Source organism: Epinephelus moara, chromosome 16 (genome assembly GCF_006386435.1).
Source record: "Epinephelus moara isolate mb chromosome 16, YSFRI_EMoa_1.0, whole genome shotgun sequence".
NCBI lineage: Eukaryota > Metazoa > Chordata > Actinopteri > Perciformes > Serranidae > Epinephelus > Epinephelus moara.
The window spans coordinates 41541257-41562554 of record NC_065521.1 but is presented as its reverse complement, the minus strand read 5'-3'; the positions used below and the strand labels follow the sequence as shown (position 1 = coordinate 41562554).

Here is a 21298-nt window from a genome sequence, read left to right as displayed (position 1 = left end):
TCCTCACTATATGAAGTGACTGATAACAAGATCTGTATAATGGATTGTAAAGAAATTCGTCAGGTTTTTATTTTGTAGACAATCAATCTGTATTTATAGCGTGATGGGATGGCAGTACAATGATGTGTGTGGTATCACTGGAAAGCTCTGCTCCTGCACTTTCATGTGATATGCGTGGCATTTCTGTGCGTCCCTGCATTTGCGAGTAATCCATCCAAGAGTAATGTGTGTGCAGAGCTGTATGAAAGCTTTGTTATACATAATTTTAGTGTAACTTTATCATTCTTTTTCGCTGTGACGCACGGTCGCGGAGAAAATCAATAGAGAAGAACAGGTGTGAATTTGGACGCACTATGCGTCGTTCGGGCCCATAGGGTTAAAAAAGATACAGCTTTGATTTGATGTGCACATCGATTGTTTAAGTTTAGGGAAGACTCGTGGGTACCCATAGAACCCATTAGCATTCAGATATCATGAGGTGAGAGGTCAAAGGACCCCTTTGAAAATGGGTATGCCAGTTGTTCGCTCGCCAAAATTTATCCTTACTTTGGAGCGTTATGTAGCCCGCTTCCTGACAAGCTATGTTTGTCGGGAAGCGGCATCCATTGGTTGCTACACTGGTTGATACCAAGGACTGTATAATAAAGATGGATGACATGACAGCTACCTAAAAGTGAAGCCAAAACATCTCGATCGCCCCCTGGTGGCTGGCTGCAGTAAACCCCAGTCCCTTACATATTGGCGGATGGGACATGGGCCAAACTAAAAACTCAAAGGACACCTTAAAGGAATTTTTCCCAAAGATGGTTTCTGTCATTTTAAAGAGTTCTTATCACAATGCTGTACATTTAAGTGTTCACTTTTCTGATTGGTTTTAATTAGTTATTTGATGCCAAAAAAGGGGTTTTATGTCATGATTGACAGCTGTGTGTGCCAATCAGAATGCTTGTGATTGGTCAAATGAGTGAATAAGTGGGAACTCAATACTGCGGAGACCGCTACTGCTTACACTCTGGCTCCAAATTACATCACCAGCACAAGATGGCAGCGGTTGTATCCGTGATATTTTGGCTTCATTTTTGTACAGTGAGAGGAAGCGGAGATACATTGTCCATCTTTATATACAGTCTGTGGCTGGTACCATTGGATTCTTTGCATTGTTTAGTTTCACAAGGTACTTCTACCTTTGTGTTATCTAAAAAAAATAAATAAATGAGGGTGCTACAGCCTCTTTAAGACAGTAATGTCAGCCGGTGGGGAGGGGGGCCGCTATTGTATCGGGGGGCCAAGTAATGGGAATTAGATTAAGCAAAGAAGACCATCATTTAATTATGCGGAATAAGAGACAAACTCAAGGTCTAGCTGCTTAACGTCTTACTGATCTGATGCTAACACCGCCATGCTACTTACTGGGTTTGTGTCTGTTTATAAGTCGTGTACAAACAGCAGCGATGGTGATTACATTCCAGGCTCAGACAGTGATGACCCGAGCTTGACCACTTAAAAAGAAGAAGTCAGTTCTGGATCAGAAAAAGCTACATATGATCCTGAATGTGGCCATTGTGCACGACATGTGCCACACAGCGCAAGAGAGGCACATTAACATGTAGTCTCCATAGGCCTCCTCTGCAAGTCCTCTTTAGCGAGCTGAGAGAACAACAGTGCCAGACTATAGGGAGATATCATCTTGTTTTTACTGCATTTGCATAAGCAGACTTCAAACGTTTAAAATGGTGTGTGTGTGTGTGTGTGTGTGTGTGTGTGTGTGTGTGTGCTCTGTTCACGTGTGCTTGGGAGCATGAACAAAGTGAAGGGACGGACAGTACGTACTCAAAATCACAGAAGTGCAACAAAAAAAAAACCCGTCACACTTGACCGATTACAACCTCATTCTGAAGGGGTTTTCCATTTAACAGTGGGGGAAGAAAATCAGTCCAGATTTCCTTATTTTTTTAAGCATTCGTCTCTTTGGAGTGAAGAGGGTAGATGTAGTTCAGGGGAGAGGAAGTGTGTATGTGTCTGCAGGGAATGTACACAGTCCGTGCCTGTGTGAGCGACTGATCCTGATGTCAGCCTGGCGGATGTATTCCTTCATCTCAATGTAATTACTACGGAGGGGGGAAAAGTGGGGAGGCTTTGGCTCCTGCGTCACCAGCCACCAATCGTAGCATAATCCAGCCCTGCTTGTTCCGTCCAGATTATCAACATCTATTCCCTAATCGTATTCGTCAAACGCTGTGATGACATTCCATCTGGGGCCTGCAAACAACTCAGGCGCTGTACTGACAAGACAGGATCGACTGGTCAAACTACTACTGCTGCTGCTGTTAGGCCTCAAAACACTTCTCTTATCCTGTCTCAACAAATCCATCTACTGTGGGAAAAAAAATCTCCACCTAGAACAGTTACGAGCCAGTCACACAGTTTGGTGACAGGTGGGCTGGTTCCTGCTTCTGAGCAAACATCGGTTTTAGCTGAATGTCATCTTGTTTCTCTTCTCCTTCAACAAATATGAATAGAGGAAATAGCTGCTTGGATGTGTTTGCACACCGGTGCTACCCCCGCACAGGTTTCAGCGACTGACTCCTTCCACACTTCCCATTTGCTTCCCCATTAAGTCAATCATTACAAACAGCTAGGATGAAGTAACACAGCAGAGAGTATGTCATAAAGCTTGTCGCATTACAGCTCCTCTGCATTGTGAGTACACACTGAATCAAACCACTCAGCGCCAGAGAGCTCCTCCATGTTTGGAGGTCTGAAGGTAAACACACGCCCCCGATGGCAGGACTTTGCTGATTCCTGGATAAAGTGTGTGTACCGACCCCCCCTCTCCTCGTGCTCCTGTCACGGACAGACACAGGGATGGGGAGGTGGTGAAGTCAATATTTACCACTCCACACACACACACAGCCCGTTGCCATGGAGGCGATTCCAAGCATTCCACAAACCAACAAACTGCACAGATGTAGGATAGTTGCACACAGACTTTCTGGGCCAGAACACTGCATGCCTATCTGATGAAGAAAAAGACGAGATTAGCGGAGGCTGCGTCTCTCTAAATTATGTGGGATGTCTGTCAGTTCCTGAAAGCGTTTGGGAGAGAAACAGAGAGGAGGGGAGGAGGGTAGACAGAGAGAGAAAGTGACAACAGAGAAAGACGGAGAGAAGGTGAGATCACCTGAAGAAATTCTTTCCATTGTGATATTTTCGGGTCTCCCACAGGAAGATTCCCATAAAAACATCATGTTTACCCATTTTTCCCAGCCTCTCAGGAGCTTGCAGTGCTTTGGCTTCTATAATAGGATCAGAGGCTGTGAGCCCTTATCCCTTTCACTGTGTGATTGTGTGTGTGTATTTCTCACCACTGGTATTTGTGCTAAAAAAGCGACCTTCAGTGTGTTACGATCACCTTTTGTTTGCCAAACGCCACAGCTAACCCCGACCTCTAAAATCATATGACATCTCTGGACTCGCAGAGCTGAGCAGCTGGCCGCTCTATCTTAAACCCTGTGCTTACAGAGGAATTTTTTTGTCCACTTCCAAACAACAAACACTGCTGGCACCCACAGTAGGTTCATGGATTTTCTGTTATCCCCTGCTCCTAATCTGAGTATGACATACATGAAATTATTTTGGGATTGAGGCTCAGGAAGAAAAATATCTGGGCCAGTTTAGATGAGGTGATGTCTTGGCTTTTGCGATGCAGGGAGCAGCAGCAGTAAAGGGAGCGACCTACTGAAACATGTCTGTTAAAGTAAGAGTTCGGCCTTTTGGGAAATGTGGTCGTCTGCCTTCTTGAGGTCAGATGGGAAGATTGCTGCCACTTTGATGTCTGTTCGCAAAATATGCAACCTTTTCTCATTTCCAGGTCATCGAATACGGCAGCTTGGTCAGTGGCCATTGGCGTTTGAGTTCGATGCACAAGGCACCCTTTAGCGTCTGTATGAGACAGAGCAGACTTTGAACTAATTCCAAGTACTGTAAAGAGTGAGAAAATCCAAGAAGAGTGGGAGGGAGTGCTGGTGGATGGTTCAAACAAACACAGGACTTTCACCCAGAAGACCGCTGTTTGTGCCTTGTGTGGAAAGTGTTTTTTTTTAGTAGTTAACGTCATGTGACATATGTGCCATGTTACACTGACTTACTAGGTTTCACAACAAACCTAGTAACTTTTACCAAAACTGTGATCTTTTTTCTAAACCTTTTCTAAAAAGTAATTTTTGTTGCTGAAACCTAAAGAAGTTTTGGTGATGAAACCTATGTTTCTAGTGAACACAGAAGTTTATTTTGAAAAGACATGAAAACATTATATTGATAATGCTGTCCCTGATCATCTAAAACTGATGCTACAGGGGTATCTTCAGCGTAACAGTTTAAAGCATAGGGCCTCTAACTAAACTGCCTTATTGACAAGTTGGGAGTGAGAAGTAGGGATGAGCATTTTAAGTAATTTCCAAATATCAGTACTCGCATTAAGTTATTAAGGAGTACTTGAGTACTCTTAAAAAAAAAAAAAAGAACTTAATGAAAGACTAGGACTTTAAATTAGCCAACAACGGAAAATAACTGCAAGTTGAAATTCATTTATTGAACTACCAGGCTTAAATTAGCCTATTAAACCAAAACTTCAAAGTTAACATAAGAAAAATCAGCAAACTTTCTGTTGCTGCCATTACATAGGTTAGATGGAGTAGTCAAGAACCGTCTCTGGAGCTGCTCTGGACTCCGGGGTTTTTTCGGACCTAATTGTATTGCGGAGTTTTGCACAGCGGAGACCGGATCTTTGCTCTCAAACCACAAAAAAATGTGATGGCACAACAGTCTCCTTCAGTACATTATTCTATGCTTTCTTTTGATTTTCACATTGGCTAATGATGCTGTTTAATTTGTCTTCTGATTAAATCGGAACCACTGAAACAAGTTGTAGGAAGCCTCTGCAAGTAATTGGTTGCTGGCAGACACTCTGTGCTGCAATAAAATGGTTAATCAGCAGTGCCGTGCACTGTAGAGCCGATGTGCTGCTGGTTCTGCTGGCCTGAATAGAATATAATGTCTATAGCCTTACTGTTGTGTACAGCCTTATAGACTGAGCTGAGTAGTGATGCGCGGGTCGACCCGTAACCCGCGGGACCCGCAAATGGACCTGCGGGTCGGGCAGCAGTGATCGTCTGTTAAATCGGTCTGTAAATGATATTTTGACATTATTGGCTATTACTGTCATGGCATCCGAAGGTACTGATGCGTTGAGCAGGTGACAGTCCGCAGTCGTTTTCAAAACACACTTGTGTCACGCACTCCAAAAGAAACTTGTTGAAACTTTAAACAATAATTTATTGTACAAAACAGGGGAAACAAACGTTGACAAAAACGGTTCCATAATTCATATTAAATTCAAAAGATTACGAAAAAACAGCTACAAGTTAGAGGCAATAGTGATAAATTGGTAAAACTTGGCATTGATCCACAGCCTCAGACGGATGCGCTCAAGCGTGCCGTGCGCACAAGCTCAGTTGGTTGGTAGGATACTATATTTTCACATTTTTAACAATGCAATTTAAAAGTTTTGATTTTTATTGATAACCTACATTTACCAACAACAAAAAGACTACATTTAGCACCAAAAAAATATGTTAAAAAAATTAAAAAAGTATACGAAAAACGAATAGCGAATACCAAATTTTCATAACGAATACCTACCCATAGAAACGAATGTTCGAATATCCGAATATTTGGGTACAGCCCTACATTCAGGAGAAATCTGGACCCTGTGGCTGGACCAGTTGGGAACCACTGTGTTAGGAAATGTTAGCGCCTAAGGCTAACAGTTAGCCCTGTCACTCTGTGAGTTTGCGGGTAGACTGTCCCTGGCACAGAGCTCACACTCCTGCAGCAGTAGTCTCATGATAAGCGAGAGCAACAGTGGGGTTAAGAGGCGCTGAGTGAGGCAATACGCTTCATGCAGCTCAACAATGAAGATTTGAAACATTTTAAATAGTTATAACATTTGAAAAGTCATGTTCATGTGTGGGAGATTGGGCAGCGAAATGGTGGTGTCCAAATCAAGTACTCGAGTGCTCATGCCAAACCCTAGTGAGAACGTGTTGAAATATGAATCTAGAGACAGCAGACAGTTAGCTTACATTAGCATAAAGACTGGAAATAGGTAAAAACAGCTAATCTGCTATGAATGTTAATTAGTGAGCTTTAGAGGTGCTGGTAGATGAATTTTGCTACCTTAGGACCAAGCCAGATTAGCTGTTTGCCCCATTTCCTGTCTCTATGCTAAGCTAGGCTAACAGGCTGCTGGATTTAGCCTCATAATTAATGGACAGATGTGAAAGTGTCATTGATGTTCTCATTAAACTCTCAACAAGAGAGTGGATAAGCATTTCTCAAAGTGCCTCTGCTCCTTCTACAGCTACTCCTTTTCTCAGAACAGGAAGAGACGTGGACTCTACCGAGACCTTTTCCCTCTGATTATAATTCATCTCCAGTGATATCCTCCTTCTTTCCGTCCTCTCCTTCAGCTCATCTGGATCCAGCTACACCCACCCCATCCCCAACATTATGTCAAATCCCACACAGCACCACTTGAGCCGAACACTTCTCAGTTCCACAGGCAGCACTGTGATTAAATATGGAGAAGAAGCCACGTCACGGTGGGACACATCTAGACATGTCATACAACATTTTCCCCGCCTCAGTGACGAACAGACCAGTCCAGTCATATGACACATATCTGGACCAAGTAATACAGTACAGAGTAGGAGTCTGGTTGCACCTGAGAGTGTATGAGTTTACACACACAGTGTTTGTCTGTGTCCTCATCCCACAGTCATTTCACACATTTCCCTGTCAAATGTTTCCTGCTTTGAAACCCCCACCTCTGAGATTCTTGATGTCCTTGTCACTGTTACCTTCGAATCACAAAACAGTTCCTACTTACTTGCACAAAAAGTCGTCCCCTGATTTTCCTGAGACCTTCGACTAACCTTCCTAGACTGGGTGTGACAGGCACGGCTTAGTCGAGACAGACGGAGGACATTACTGTAATTTCCTCCGCTTAGCTCATCAGGTTTGTTGCAAAACAGCAAATAAATTCCAGCACATTAACCAATAGTTACCATTGCACAATTAAACATTTAACAGTCTCGTGTTTATAAGGAAGGGAAAGCATAATGTCAAATGGAACATTAACCAACCTCATGTTAACACACATGCCCCTGTTTTGTTGCCCAAGGTCTCTCAGCTGTTCCCTGATCGCTTGTGATGAATACAGACAAGCATCCAGCAGCAGCAGCAGCTCTCCCTCTTCCTGAAAAACTATGAAATCTGAGGCATCCGTGGCATGCACAATACCGTGACTGTCGTGCAGGGACCCCAGGGTGTTCACTGTATTGTGCTGACGGAGTAAGAAGCTGTGTATTGTTCCTCTGTGGCACACTTAATACCAAGAAAAGACAGAATACTTTACTACTGTATTGGTGATTTCCGCTCTACTGCTTCTGACCGAGTGGCAACCTCTAGGGCTGAAAAATGAAGACAACGTGAAAGTACTAAAAACTTCTGTTAATCTAATGGCTCCTAGAGTCAGTCAATACCCATTGACTCCCATATTAAAATGCCCAACTTTACAGCAGAAATAGACATGTTTACAGCCTGGTATAACAAACGGGATTGTTCCCTATTTATTCCCCATTCATGACAGCTGTGTGTGGGGGTGAATTTTTTATATAACTGAACTGTTAAAATATTATAAATGTATAATTAAGGGCATGGCCGCTTTCAGTGATGGGTGGTTACCGTCCGTTGACAAGTCACTACCACAGCGTCAGTGTTTATACCATGGTTTAACCCCAGGGTATGGGTGAAGATGTAGCTGTAGCTGCCTGTCACTATTTCAGTGTTTTTAGTTCATGAAAGTTAATTGAAATAAACAATAAGTCCTTTTCAGCATTTGGTTGTTCTAAAAGACCTTCTAAGGAGTCAGATGTTCTATTTTCCAGTCAGTACCTGAAAATTGCTGGCAAGAATTAGCATTAGCATTCTCACAATTAACCATAGCTGTAAATGCTTATTTATTTATATGCATAATTAAGGGCATGGCCGCTTTGAGTGATAGGTAAATCTGTCCGTTGGTATCGTAACATACATTTCAGTGTGTTTTCAGTTCACAAAAGTTCATCGTAAAAGTTTTTGTTGCCCAAAAACATCTTGATAAGCGTTTGGTGGTTGGGTAATGTAACCATGACGTAACCCCATTTTTAGTTCATGAAACTTAAAGGTAACATTACTGTTGCCTAAAAGTCTTGTCCAGTGTTTGGTTGTACTAAAAAGATGCTTTAAAGGAGTCAGATGTTTAGTCTTTTAAGTCAGTTCTTTTGTTTTTTAGCCTGTTGCTAGCAAAAATTAGCAAAAGCATTATCACAATTAACCATAGCTGTAAATGCTTATTTATTTATATGCATAATTAAGGGTGTGGCCGCTTTGAGTGATAGGTAAGTGCCGTCCGTTGACATGTCACTACCACACAACAGTGTTGATAAGGTAACATAACATAGGCCTACATGTTGCTATCTCAATGTGTTTTCAGTTCATGAAAGTTGATGGTAACATTTTAGTTGCCTAAAAAATGTCTTGTTCAGCGCTTGTTTGTACTAAAAGACCTTCTACGGAGTCAGATGTTCAGTTTCTCTGTTAAGTACATTTTGTTTGTTTGGTTTAAAGCCTGTTTTTCGCTAGCAATTAGCATTAGCATTAGTTTTATCAAAGATAACCATAAGCTCTTTTTACACTGCCTGTTTAAGGTGTGAATGTTGCAGTGTTATTTCTCATATTGTGGGATGGGGGGGGGGGGGCAAAGTTGTATCGCCTTTATAGCAGCAGCGGAGGTCGTAACAACACAGAATCGACATCGATGTAAAAGGGTAAGCCAGCAGGAAGGAACCATGGACAGGATGTGTGTGACGTTTTGATGTGTATTATGTGTGTGACCCATTAAGGTTGAGCTGAATACTCAGATGAAACGAGTATCTGGTACAAATAATGTACTTGTTACGAGCACGAGTATCATACGAGTTAAATGTGCCATTATCTGTACTCGTAATTGGAAAATCCTCATTTGGGTATGTTTAATCTGTTACTCTTCTGATAAAAAATGATCTGAAGCTCAACTCTGAGGCTGTTCTTTAAATACAACTTCTGATCAATCCATGTAAATTTTAGGCTTAAAATAAGACCTTCTAACTAGGCTCAACCCACGCATGAACTTCGCCCATTCCGAGTACAGATACAGACACAAATACAGACAATGGAGTACTTGTTCATCTCAATGACCCATCACTGGAAAATTTTAAAAAGCATTTAATAGCAGTTAGCAGCTAACTCAAAAAGAAGAACAGAAGCAAAAAATGTCTGCAAATTGGCGAGACAATGAGGTCCAAGAGCTCTTTACCCTCCGAGCAGGGAGCAAGATCAGTTACCATTTAACAAGGACAGTAAACGATTGTTATTGCTGCCGATACGCATGTTATATGTCATACTAGAAGCTGACCTGTTGTGTTACATGTCACGCCCTTCATGTGTTTTTTTGCTTCCAGAATGCTGGCATGCTGTCTAAAATCACACACTGGGGCGGCATGATGCTGCTGTTGTTTGGCTCTGTGTAAAAATGATCTTTCTCTGTAAAAAAGGCTACAGTTGTAAATGCACTGTGCAAACTAAGCTAGCAGCCAGCAATAGGGCTATCTCAACCCTTTTGTTTGAACATGGTCAGTCCAAATATTCAAGATGGCGACAGCCAAAATGCCAAACTTGAGGCTCTAAAGCCGTAGTTCACAAATAAAGGGTAACGTTTCTGTGGCTGCCTCCATTATTTTAATGTGTCTATGCTTCAGACAAACATCCAGGTTGTGTTGTTCCTGGGCTTCACTCAGACATCCGCCTCGTGTCCTTTTCTCTCTGCACCCCGGCTCCGCTCTCATCTAAATATGGTCATTAAGTGAACTGCGGCTGATGAGCTGCGGTCATGTGTTCAAACAAGAAGCGGGGAAGAAAGAGAGGGAGCGAGATGGAGGAGAAGAAAAAGATAATCCTCAAGGGCTTTGACTACCCCCCCTGCAGTCTTCCTCCCTCACACTGTCTCCCCCCCTTCTCCTGCACTCTCTCCCCCATAATTTCTCCAATCCTTTCAGGAGATTTCCAAAAGGAAAAAGGTGGAAATAAAGGATTTCAATTCCTCTGAAGTGTCAGCCACGTGTCTCATGAGGAGGAAAAACATCCTTTTTCTACTTCCTAGATATCAGTGAACTGGTAGTCAACTCAAAGAGGTGGAGAAACATTTAGAGACAACAGAAGCTCTTCAGCTGGTACATGACAAAGATACTAGAGATGCAGCATCAAAATGCTCTTCAGCTATTGTGCGTTATCACACAGGCCTATGTTTTAATGCTTCAGTATGTTGCCAGCTCAAGCTCCGTGATAGCAAACCCTCAAATTCACCCCCCTCTCATCACATTTCAAAGAGGCAGCATTTGATCTGCTCAAGTCCGCAGAGACTTCCAAGTGCCTCATGCTTCAGTAACCCAGGGCTTTCACCATTTAACTTCTCGTCTGCACAGCCAGGCAGCGAGAGAAATCCCTGCAGCCCAGAAATCTAAGGCCCAACCCAGAGGGAATATATATATCTATATATATATAATACATAGAAGAGTAGTTCTGATAATCAAACAACAGGCTGGATCACAGTATATATACATCGCGATATAACTGTAAACTAGTTCTAATATGAGAAAGTGAGCCAGGTGTGCATGTGTACGCATTGTCACATGCCCAGGTTCGTTGCAGCAGTGCGACTGAGCCAAGTCATGGTTGAGGAATGCAGAGCGGAGGGAAAAAGGCGAGTCGCAACTCCTCTCCTGCTCGAACAGCCCAAAGCAGGAATGTACAGGAAAGCAGGTAGAGACACTGTCAGATGCCCGGGCTGCCCCCGAGCCACAACATGCCACCCACCCCAACGCATTCCCTTCACCGTCTGTCAGGGAAAGTAGCAGCCACGTTGTAAGAACAAGAATGCGAGTCAAGGTCGCAGCACACTGTGGTTGTTCATTGTACCCTGAAAAAAGCTCTGGACCAGATTGTGCTTATTGTTAACACAAAATTAAATGCATGCTGAGGATGGATCATCAGCTGAGTCTGCGTCTCCAGGAGCATCTCTATTATTATTATCTAAATGTATATATTCTGTGACAAAGACTGACAAAACTGAATATTCGAGCGGGGGAGGAACAGTTCGTACAAATCCTGCAAAACATTTTAAGATCGAAAGAACAGCACAACCTCTGTGCTTATGTGCAGATGCAGGAGTATAAATAAAGCATGCTGTATCAACACTTCTATGGCTGCTTTGGCTGTATTGAAACTAAAAACAAGACACAAAGATCCCAGCCCTGCTTCCTTGGAGATAGACAAATACGAGCTGCAGAAAAAAAATCAGAACACCCACCAGCCATTAAAATTTTAAAATGTGCCCATGTCACGCTTCATCATCAAAACATAACTGCTCCCAGCTCAGGACATTTCCATAACAGATTGGAGGGCGAGACCTCCCAACACTGGAGTGATTTCCTCCATCGCTTTTAAACCACCCCTTTGTTCACAAGGCACTGATTTCAATATTCAAATACGACTCAGCGGGGCGGTGAGGCGGCGAACGAGACGCTGACTGCGAGGCAATCAGCGCAGAGCGGGAAGTTGGTGGTGGGGCTGGAGCTGTCTGTAGGATATGGAGGGGTGGGTTCACTCAACTGGCCCTGCTGACAAAGAGGAAGACGGCCCTGGTCTGTATCTGATCCAGACTCACATCAGAGGTGAGGGTGGAGGTCAGAGCCGAGAGGAAACAGATTCTGTACCTGTCACATTTAATACAGCTGAGTTCAGAAACAAAAGGTACAACAAAGAGGCGATACATAATAATGATAACAAAACAGCTTTTCATGTGAATTTACATTTCAATAAAAAAAATGTTTGTGTTTGCTTGTTGCGCTAATGTTCTCATTGATTAATACCTAAAATTAAAGTAGTAGAAAAGTGAATGTATTTTAAAAACACCAATGAGCTGTAAAACTAAATTTGAAAGTGAGAAATCACAACACTTGGCAAAGCAATCACTGAGTCATTGGTATTGTTTAGCAACCTCCCACGGACACACGATGGTCATTCTGTGATACCAGAGAGTAAAAATATTGCACCTTTAATATTGATGCAAGACCATAAAAGCAGGTGAGGCTGCAACTGATTGGATATTTTCATTATGGATTATTCTAATAATTTTTTTTATAGACAGTTTGTTTCATATATATAATATAAAGATGGATGATATGTCTCTACTTTCTCCCACTGTGCAAAAATGAAGCCAAATGTCCTGAAAGCAGGGGCTTCCATCTTGCGCTAGTGATGCCATTTGGAGCCAGAGTCTGCCCAGTAGCAATCAGGAAGTGGAGTCACGGTATTGAGGTCTTGCGCATACACCCGTCCTACCCAATGCCAAGCAACGCCATTGATTGCAAGCACATAGATTTACACACACACACAGCGATCAATCATGACACCACACCCCCTTTTATAGCATCAAATAAGTAATTAAAACCACACTTAATAGAAAAATTCAGGGCTGAGTTGAATGCTTTGACACGTTAATCCTTGCCATAGTAATCGATGATCAAATGCTCCGTTTTTCTATACCATTACCCCAAAAATCCCACATAGCCCATAAATAATAAAAAATAATCCAACATAATTCATTATGCATCAACAGTAAATATTATTAGTTATTCTCAGACAAAGAAATTTAAACTTTAGTGACTCAAACTCGCTCACATCTAACGTCAGTCACCAGCAGCCCAGCACTACTGAAGCTAGGACACTTTGACCACACATGATGTAACTGGCTTACAGTTATGTTAGCAAGGTATCGAAAAAGCCAAGCATCTGAAATTGTTTTAAAACTTGTGAAGATGACCCCCAAAAAGTCGAGTGCCAAATATGCCAAAGGAAACTGGTATGTCAAGAATCTACAACGAGCTTGGCAAATCACCTGAAAACTGTAAGTAAGAGCTTAATGGGGGGTGGAGTTTATAACCTATACTGCAGCCAGCCACCAGGGGGCAATCAAGATATTTTGGCATCACGTTTGCAGAGCTGTCATGCCGTCCGTGTTTATATACAGTGGTTTGTTCAATAAAACATCAGAAAATAGTGGCAAATGCTCCTCAGAATTTCTTAAACAAAACACTTTTGTTCTTTCACATTGCTTGTTTTGTCCAACCAACAGTCTGAAACCCAAAGATGTTCGGCTTACTATCACAGGAGAAAGAAAAAAAGGCCCTTACAAACCTGCCAAGCACCAGAAGTAAAAAGCTAACGATAGGCTGTAACCAAACTACACCGCAGTTGCATGACGTCATAGTCACCACCACCACGAGGCTGTAAAGCCATGTTCAGTGTCATGACGCTCTCATGAACTCACGACACATACAGAAGTTTCAAATCTCACAAAACGGGTATTTACCAATGTAGTACGTTTTTTTGTCGTAGAACAAAAGTCTCTTGCGTTTGTGTTAACCACAGATCTTATTTCAAGCATCGAACCAAAAACCAAATACACAAACCCATTGAATTTACGACAAGGGAACCTGAAGTGTGAAAAATGCTAACTCAATTTTAGGCTTTAGGACTCATTCCTGCACCACTGTATCGTGAACCCACATGCAAAGATGTGTATTTTAAACAAGAAATTCTATACAAATACATGTTTGTTATCAGGTTTTGGTCAGATTATAAGATCCACCCGGGGCAGAGGCTGGGTCTGACGGGGTTGATCATCTCTGCAAGCATTGGATCTGTATAAAAACTCCCATGTCAACATACACACTGCAGTGATTCTCAGAGGATGGAGAGCCTTGTGTATAAAAGAGGGGGGAGAGCAGCATGCGCTCTTCCCAGCATCTCATCATCCTGACCAGGCTCGCACAGCTGCGCCTACACAAAGCCGCGCATAGAGGCATCTCTCTAAATGCCAAAGACGCTTTTCCTGTCACAAGAAACGTGCACAGAGCGATGGGAATGAGGGTGTGAGAGTGATCGCTTTTCCACAGAGGCAACAGTGGGTGGATTGAGTGGAGCTGCGTGGCCTGTGTCACCCTGGCCTGTTCCCAGAGCAGAGGGACAGGAAGTGGCGAGGGATCCTGGGAGGATACAAGCCCTCCTCTGTTTTTCTGTATCAAACCACTATCAGATACTTCATTCAAATGGCCAGCAAGCACAGGCCCCTCTGACAGAGAGCTCGGAGGGATATGTCAGAGCGCTTCAGTTCTGCACCCTTATCATTCAACTGCCTTTACTGGGCACAGCCGAGCGGCTTTGTGGCTTCATGTTTGAACATGCATCTACTTTACTCCTGCGGCCACTAATACAGGCGGTAATATAATACAGTAGAATTAACGTGGAAGTGAAACCTAATGGCCGACAAAGTGTACACTGTAAAGAAGACAACAATGACTGACACAGAAGTAGGCCACTGACACATAAAGCTTAAACAGAAAGACAGACAGATGATAAAGCCTGACAGGATGGGAGGAAGAGTAAGAGAACAGGTGGCACTGGCATTCCCATGCTCAACTGTACGCCCTTGAAAGTGGCTGGGCACTAATTAGCACCAAATCTGGGCCAGAGCGACAGAAGTTTAGTATCAGCCACATGAAAAATTCAAAGGCTTTTGTCAGCAGGAAGCCATCACAAATCTCATGCCCCCCTTTCGTGTATACTCCCTCTTTCTCTCCCTCTGGAGTTTATCGCACATTTCGCTGGCAAACTGAAGAGGGGTTGATGCTGGCATTAGACAAGTGTTTTGTTTGTAAAGTACTCCGAAGCCAAAGGGGAATAATGTGTTGTTTCAACAAAGACGAGGCGCGCTGCTACTACTAGCCCCGACTCATGTACAGTCGTGCAGTTTGGGAGCCCTCCTTTTGTTATATTCCTCTGGCCAATAAGCTAGTTCCTCTTTACAGTATCACAACAATTACAATATGTCCTCAGTGCTCAATGCCAATTAATCCTCATCTGACCTAAAGGAAAGTGGGCCACTCACTAGATCAAATGATGAACTCAGCAAACCGCCAGCTAGAGTGGAGTCTGTTTAAAGCAACTGCTCAGTTCACTTCAGAGCGGAGGCAAATACACACATCACTATCAAAATGCTTGGCCGGGATGCTTGAGAAACAGTCTCTCTATAGACCACCACTAAATGGTTCCCTTCCATCTCCCTGAATAGGTGCACAAAGGCAATTTTGAAAGTGGAAGCGACTTGTCTTAAAGCCGCCGATCCTCCAGGGCCGGATAGCTGCGGAAACAAGCAGCTCATTGATGCCAGGCCCAGTGTATCCCCCTGACAGACAGACCACTCCAGTATGAGGGGAAACAAAGGGGGCCAAGTCCACAGCCACGTTGCCAATTAGCAGGAATTTCGGCCTCAAGAGCCACTTTCCACCAATCGCGTTGGAGCTGACATAAACATCTATGGCTTTCACTGGAGAGCATTCATGGGATTCCAAGGAGCATTAGGTCCCCTCTGTGGAGCCTGAAATCTGGCAGTTAGAGAGTACAATGGACCATCTCGTACCACTTTGAGAAACACTTTGCACTGGTTGGCTGCATTGCCCAGTGCAGAAATGCTAATAGCCTGGTGACACTGGCAACATATTGGCCCAGTCCCATTTCTGATGGAGCTGGAGCAGAGTTACAAGATCAAGTGGTTGAAATTTTCCCCTATAAAATGGGACTGCCCCTCAAGACCCTGATACATCATCTGTATTGTCACTGATGGCATTCATGTGATGGTATTAATGACACTTGCCATTTATCTGTTGGAGATAGAAAACCATGGATGCTCATTATTTGTGTACGACTTGAGTTTCACACCATCATTCGATCAAACATGGAGTGCTCCAAGGATGGCCGACGCAGAAGTTAGCGTAGTCCTGATTCCCTCAATTAAAAGGCAATGGGATTTTTCCATTAGCTTTTGTTTTATTGCAGAAAATACATTTTGTGGCAAATGTTTTCTTTGGCAAGATAATCTTCACAAATGAACACCACTGTTATGATTTCTGAAGCCTAAATGCAACAGCCAGTAGTGAAAAGCTGATATTAGGCTATTAGCAATCGAAATACACCATAGGCGCATGACTTAACATTCGTTCTACAGCGAGGCTGCAAAGCCATGGTCCACGAGATGATATTCTGCAATGTCATTTAGCCACTTGTTAGCAACCACCTTTTAAAGACACCTAAAGGTTTCAAGATTCACGAATGGGGTATTGACTTATGTATTTGTTGTAGCTCAAAATGTCAAAGTCTCTTCAGCTTGTGTTGACAACAGATCTTATTTCAGGCATCTTACCAAAAAAAACATTCGAATAACCCATTCGGAGAGAGGAAACCAGGAGTCCTAGAATGCTAACTCATTTGACCTCTCTTGTATAATGGTGGACTATGGGAAAAATGCTTTTTGGACCACAGGGGATTTTTTTGCTGCAATACCGTGAATGGCCACTTGAAACAAAAATTTGCTGCAAGGCTGAGCAGCTTTGCCGAGGGCCTAAATAGAATGGGAAAATGTCAAAATGTGGGAATGTCATGCACAAATCATCAATAAAAATGTCATGTTTGCTAGCTAGCTCATTAGCTATTGAGACGTCAACACAATATTGGCGTTTATTTTTTTGTTTTGTATGTTGTAAAGAAAAGGATCATAACACACTGGTTGACACACAATTTGACGGTCATCGTAATTTTCCAATCTTAATTAACAAAGAAAAAAAACATTGTGTGGCCTTGTGTGTGTGGCTATCTTGCCGATGATTACTTATAACACTCGGTTTAGAGCGTGCCTCTGAAAAAAACTCAATTTGGAGGGCCGTGTAGCCCTTACGCTTCGTCCTAACCCTCTATTCCAACAATTAAGGCGACACCCAACTCCGTGCAAAATAAAGGGGTAAAAACTAAGTGGTAGAGGCAACGGGTGTTTTGGCCTTGAGTCTTGGCTTTACGGTAGGTGGAATAACTATCATGAACTGTGTATGCCTTTGTGGCCATGCTAGATGTGTGAACTGAGCAGAATGTGTGACAGAAACAAACAGCAAGCATAAGTGAAAATCATGCATTCATGCCCTGGGGTGTTTATACGCAACAGGGCTTCATCCCCAGCATCAGTTTGCACGTCATTGGCCTGATACGCAATTTAAGGATATTGAATCCATGGGATGTAATATGTTTGTGCCTGCCTGCTGCCAAACATCCTAATTCCTTCAGGAACATATTAAAATATATATATAAGCACAAGCGAAATCTGTGGAGGATTAGCCTAATGCATGACTGATAATCAAATGCCTACAAATGGCAAATTTATTTCAAGTTTTTTTTTTTTTTTTTCATAAATTGATGCCACAGTGAAACAGGTCTCTGGTGAGATGTTTCAGATTTCACAAAGGATTACAGTACAAACAAGCTGCGGGTTTATACACAATATTTAGGTTTTAGGCAGCTCAAAAGCTCCGACACACACTGCAATAGTGGCACAGCAGGTACAACTGTGTGTGTGTGTGTGTGTGTGTGTGTGTGTGTGTGTGAGTGTGTGCCAAGAGAACAAGAGCTGTACAAAGTGTTGTCAACTGTCACTATAGCAAATGTGTCATAACGTGACACACAAATGTCTGAGAGTAAATCAGGGTTGCATTTCTAGATAGATGACAACAGAGTAAGTTGGCAGATCTGTGCGTTGATCCTGGATCAGCAGTCAGGACTTATGTGTACAGTGCATACAGGCCAATGTCACAATAAAGACACAGACAATATGGACTCAATCTATACGTTCAAGGACACGGCTTACAGTAGCAGACCGTACAATTACTCTGAGGTCTATACAGTCTTTTCTATTATTAGTTGCCACCACATTGGAGTCAATACTTGGGCCTTTGAGTCATGTTGAGTGGGAGAGACTAATCCTAAGCATATGACAGCCGTGTCTTTAAAGTGTGTGGGATCCTGAGGAGAAAGAAAATCTGTGGCGTTCTACGTGAACAAGCAAATTTAAGGCAAGACACACAATATGTCTCATTCATCTGCTCCCATCTTCTCACTCACACATAAAAAGTCCAGCAGGTAGCCCGTTAAAAAAACTCTCACTGCAGAGCCACCACAGCTGCCAGCTTTCACTTTGTCTTGTGAAGGCTTCCACCCAGGGAGCCATTTCTCTTAAAACTGAGAAGAAGAGTGCTGTGTGGTTACGCTCCTATATGTTCCCCAAAAGTGCTGCTGCAGAGCAGGGACTGTATGGCTACAGTATGTGGCCTAAATCAAAGGCTGCAGCTTGTGTCTTTACAAAAAAAGCTCTGATGAGTCACTGTAACTGTCAGACTGCTGTTGTTGCTCTGATTTTGGTGAATGAAAGTGAGGAAATTACAGTGACTTTAATTTACCGATCAAAATTAATCATGTTTGCAAATGTCACTGGTGATAATCTAGGTCATGGAGGTGGAATTGGAGTAAAAAAGAAACATGCAAACAACAGTATTCTGCAGCACAGTTGAGATCAAACCCCTCATTCATTTTTAATTAACCCCTGTCTGCCCTGCCTGTCATTACTCAAGTCACCCGCACTGAAATAACAAGTTTGGGGCCACTCACCCTGACGCGCAGGCTACCAGAGATTTGGCGTCGTCGCTCTTCTGACGATCAGACAGGCTGGTGTCGCATCAAACCATCAATGAACTGATCAGAGGAAGCAAAAAGCTCACAGATCCTAAAATCAGGGTGTTTGGAGCAGCGGCGGCAGCAGCAGCAGAGACAGTCGGTGCCAAGACGAGCGACAGGAAGGCGATGAGGAATCCCATTCAACTGGAGGGGCGGCCCGGTGAGGTCATGACGGGGAATGACTCCGAGGCTCAGAAAACATCTTTCAGTCACGCATCAATCGGTCACATGAAGTGGAAATAGCAGGATTCCCGATCACAGATGTGAAGCTGCAGGTTTTCCACACAGTCGGCTTCCGTGCAGGAACACCAAATCAAGACCAAAACACTGGGAGGTGATTTTAGAGGCAGGCAGGGGCGGAGACTCCTGCGGATTGTCGGGCTCTGATTGGTCGGATGCTTTCAGGCACAGTCGAGTCCTGATTTAGGTGAATGGTGTTCCAAGGAAGTCCCTGCTCACCTGAGGGTGCAGGTTCAAACGTGGCTCAGTGTGTGGACTCATTCATATTATAACCTGTGATTTTGTTTGTGCATGAAAATCAGCTTCACATCAGACATGTTGTTTTAAAATGAAAGTAAAATCTTTGTTTCTTGTATTTATAGTGTGACTTATATTGTGAGCTGTCTGCTGTAGCCATCATGCAGACTAATTAAAATTAACTGGACTCTGTGACGGTTACAAAGAAACATTTTCTACCATATCAAAATCAGAAATCATATATCATAAGTCCCTTTGTACTTTTGTGACACAATGCTGCCACCTGCTGGTCAAATGAAGCAGCGTGCCTTTGAAACCTGGAGCCACATCACTTTCTTGTGCTGCTTTCAGACACCTTCCGCAAGTATTAACCTTTGAGCCCTGAGCTGTTTTGTGCAATGTCCTTCAGAAACATGGGGAAATAAGGCGATGAGCAACTCGTTAAAAAGTGTTCCACAAACTGCAAAAAAAAAATCATATAATTAGAAAGATCTAGATTTAGATTATTTTTAAAAAGCTGGGGGAAACTATAATTATTGTATATTTGAAATTATATTACAGATTATGATAATGTTCAAGCTCTTTTTCCAGGTCATCTCCTTGTTTGTTTTTAATTTTTCACATTTTATTAAAACTAGAGATGTACCGATATCACTTTTTCCTTCCCAATACCGATTCCAATCCCTGAACCTTAGGTATTTGCCGATACCGAGTACTGATCCGATATCAGCGCGTAAAATAAAAATGGATGGGATATGAATCGTTGTATGTCTCAACTCCTAAAACTCTATGTAAAATATTAAGAAATAAATACATAATATTAGAATGAATGCCATAAAACTTTTTTTTAATCATTATTATCCAGTGTTGACCCAGATCAAGACACAGGTTAAAGTGCAGCCACACAATCTGGTAAAAAAGACATTTTAAAGGCTACAGTAGAATGTTTTTTAAACGGCACTCCGTTTCCGTTTGCCTGTAGCGTGTGTATGCGTAATGACGTGAGGCATTACGTGGTATTGGATTGGTCATAGGCTGTACTCGCCGATACCCGATACTGCCTAAAATGCAGGCATTTCCGATACTGTATCGGTACAACTCTAATTAAAATCTGAGAATTGGCATCTTACCAGAGGTCAGCAGATGTTAGTCAGTCCTGAAGAGTTATGTTGTAGAGGATGAACGTCACTTTGTGTTCCACTACTCTACATGCATGTATCTTCCCAAAGCTTCCAAGTGCTAAGAGTTGCTCCTAGTGAAAAAAGTCTGAAAACATTTTTTTAGAATTGTGACATTTTTCCCCTTAAAGTTAAGATTTGTAAAGATAAAAGTTATTCACAGAGCATCTTAGACCTTAAAATAGCTCCGAAAGTGAAAAACTGTTCAGAGCAAGGAGGAGGACTTTTAAGAGGCTTAAGAGTTTCTTAATCAGAGGAGAAACACAAAGAGGTCAGAGAAATATTCTCCAAACGCTGGATGACTGAGTAAATGAAAAGATGCTACAGATTAGATCATGCAAGAATGATATGTGTGGTCAGTCTTTTTGGGGACACACACACACATGTTTCCCACCTAACACTGTAACACCAGAAATAAGCCGATCACCACATTAAGATATTTAGAAAGCTGGAAAAATGAAACAGTGCAGCAGTGATGACTTGTGTCTGTCTCAACCTTCCATCAGCAGAGAGATCCCACTAACAATGACAACACTTTCACAGTCAGCAGTTCATCTCATTTCCACTGGGTGTCCACAGCTTAAAGGCAAACACAAGGTTTTGTCTTTGACAACCAATCACATCTTACAATATAATGACGAAAACTCTGTCTGTCTGTGTGTCTGTTTCACGTTTTTCTCCTCACTGACTTGGTCAATCCATGTGAAATTTGGCACAGTGGTAGAGGGTCATGGGAGGATGTGAATGAAGCAATATTACATCAATTGGCCAAAGGGGGGCGCTATAGCAACCGATTGAAATGTCAAACTTTGAATGGGCATATCTCATGCCCC

General features: G+C 42.6%; 1 protein-coding gene across 4 annotated transcripts in view; it reads right to left on the bottom strand.

Annotated features, from left to right (window-relative positions):
* The window catches only part of src (v-src avian sarcoma (Schmidt-Ruppin A-2) viral oncogene homolog), a 47588-nt gene extending 28436 nt beyond the window's left edge, over nucleotides 1–19152 (bottom strand). For 2 of the 4 annotated variants that reach the window (XM_050066216.1, XM_050066215.1), the window contains exon 1: nucleotides 18745–19151. The gene's annotated coding sequence lies outside the window, so the exon portion shown is untranslated. Of the gene's footprint in view, nucleotides 1–18744 lie in introns of all 4 variants that reach the window. The other 2 variants (XM_050066213.1, XM_050066217.1) reach the window with 2 other exon arrangements.
* Between the last annotated feature and the right edge of the window lie 2146 nt (nucleotides 19153–21298).